The following is a 2,500-nucleotide window of genomic DNA, read 5'->3' as shown; positions in this document are numbered from 1 at the left end:
ACGCGGGAGGAGTGGGGAGAGTGCATGCGGGAGGTGCAGTGCCACGAGGCCGCCTCGCTGGGGGGGGAGGGAGGGCCTGAGCCGGGTGAGGGACGGTGACGAACGGGAGGGAGAGTGCGAGGAGGGGGGGAGACCGCCGCACGTCGGCGGAGTATTAACGAAGCTCTCGATGAGAGGGGGGAGCTCGACGGAGGAGATAGTTCTCGGGTAGAGTGAGATGTCGGGGCGGGCCTAACCGGAGACGAGGGGGCGAGAGGGGGGGGGGGGGGTGTGGGGGGGATGGGGGGGGGGGTTGAGGGGGGTGGAGATGGGGAGGAGAGAGAGAGAGAGAGAGAGAGAGAGAGAGATAGAGAGAGAGAGAGAGAGAGAGATAGATATAGATATATATATAATATACAATGAAATCAAAAATAAAGATAAAACTATATTCTATCACTATGAAAACATCCTTCCCTCCGTCTGGCCATAAGGTCCAATATCGCAATCCCCGATCGGCATTCCTTTTTAATCCGATACAGGAGAGAAAAATTTCGTCAGACGTTACGGTGCGGTGCCTCGTCTTAATTACTGCCGTCGGGGCAAGAGGGGGAGGGGGGGGGGCTTTCCGAAATAATCAGCGACCTTTTTCCCCTTCTTGTCTAATGAAGGCGTTACTCTGGATAGATCAAGGCCCTTCGATTTTCTATTGGTTGTTTAGTCTCTTCGTCTACCTCTATTTATATATGAATATATATATATATTTTTTTCTTTTCTGTTCTTTTTTTTTGGGTGTTAGATCTGTCTTGGTTTGGGCGTTTTTTTAGGGTGTTTTATGAGAGGAATGTGGATGGATTTTCTTCTCATGTTTTGTAACAGTTTCTTGAACACACACACACAGACACACACACACACACACACACACACACACACACACACACACACACACACACACACACACACACACACACACACACACACACAAACTTCTTTCTTAAACCTTAACCTCCACAGATATCTCTAAGTTAGTTTCCAATTCCAATGATATTCAGTTATACACCCATACAGTTACAAGAAATATTCTACCAGGTTCCTGTAGAGTAAGTTCCTTTTTATTTTCAAGTCACATTTGGATAAGTGGAAAATATATGATTCGTGTGGGCCGAGGGCACTAATTAACATCTCCCAGTGTAAGTCTAACACCTGTTACTCAGACAGACAAGCAAGTTATTAGATGATTCATCATGGTGAAAGATTAAAAAAAAAAAATAATTGCACACACCTAGGTGCACATGACTTGCCACAACCATGAGTATAGAGAGAACGAAAAGGGGGGGAGGGGGTGATCTGTACGGAAAAGCCAGCCAGCCAGACAGAAATGTAGTGATAACCCCAATAAACAAGTAAAAACAAATAAAACGAACGGCTTCACATACACACAAAAGGAGACAAACCATTCATTAAGATATATTAACATCAAAATTAAGAATAAAAAAAATCCTCCGAAAAAAACAAAAAAAAAAAAAAACAAAAAAAAAAAACATCCTCCCTTTTTTGACGAAGACCAAATCAAAAACGAAAAACAAACAAACAAACAAAAAACAGATCCCCTTGCGCCCGTCCTCCCAAGCGCCATCAATGCTTGTTTCGAATGGTAACCAACCATGACAAAGCTTTCCAAACAAGGATAGAAGCAATAGAAAAAATAAAAACGGTCGTTCACTACAACTTATAAAAGGCTTGTTCACATACACTTGTTTAGGGTTTCTTTAAAAGCATCATCATGGACGCGACCGGAGAGACGCCATCGATGATATTACGAAATGCCCATCATTTGATAGTCAAAGTGGTTCAGCATTCCATACGAGGATAAGCTTGACTGTCTGTTATAAGATCTTAGCCCTGAACTGCCTTGGTGATAGCTCCCTCCCTTAACTCCCTGACATCAGTCCCATGTTTCCAACAGACTTGGAGTTCGTTCCCCGTCCCTGAACGTCCGTGGCTACATCAGTCCCTAGCTTCCTCCCCCGTCCCTGAGAACTGAATCCCCCTGGAAAGAGAAAGGAGATGACTGACAAGAATGGAAACAGCACCCCTGAAACATAAACACCTTTCGTGGCTACGTCAGTCCCTAGCGTCCTCCCCCGTCCCTGACCTTCCGTGGCTACGTCAGTCCCCTAGCGTCTGTCCCCGTCCCTGACCTTCCGTGGCTACGTCAGTCCCTAGCGTCCTCCTCCGTCCCTGACCTTCCGTGGCTACGTCAGTCCCTAGCGTCCTCTTCCGTCCCTGACCTTCCGTGGCTACGTCAGTCCCTAGCGTCCTCCTCCGTTCCTGACCTTCCGTGGCTACGTCAGTCCCTAGCGTCCTCCCCCGTTCCTGACCTTCCGTGGCTACGTCAGTCCCTAGCGTCCTCCTCCGTCCCTGACCTTCCGTGGCTAACGTGCAGTCCCTAAGTCCTCCCGTCTGACCTTCCGTGGCTACCCCCGTCAAGTCCTAGGAGTCCCTCCCCCGTCCCTGACCTTCC

At 47.8% G+C, this 2,500-nt stretch overlaps 1 protein-coding gene across 1 annotated transcript in view; it reads right to left on the bottom strand.

The window, feature by feature from the left end:
• LOC122255796 (high affinity cAMP-specific and IBMX-insensitive 3',5'-cyclic phosphodiesterase 8B) overlaps positions 1-2,500 on the bottom strand; it is a 131,681-nt gene that overhangs the window by 41,914 nt on the left and 87,267 nt on the right. The window lies entirely within an intron of this gene.

The sequence above is a fragment of the Penaeus japonicus genome, unplaced genomic scaffold (assembly GCF_977035675.1).
Source record: "Penaeus japonicus unplaced genomic scaffold, GWHDUDI00000001_assembly GWHDUDI00000015, whole genome shotgun sequence".
NCBI classification, from domain to species: domain Eukaryota; kingdom Metazoa; phylum Arthropoda; class Malacostraca; order Decapoda; family Penaeidae; genus Penaeus; species Penaeus japonicus.
This window is presented reverse-complemented; position numbering and strand designations above follow the sequence as displayed.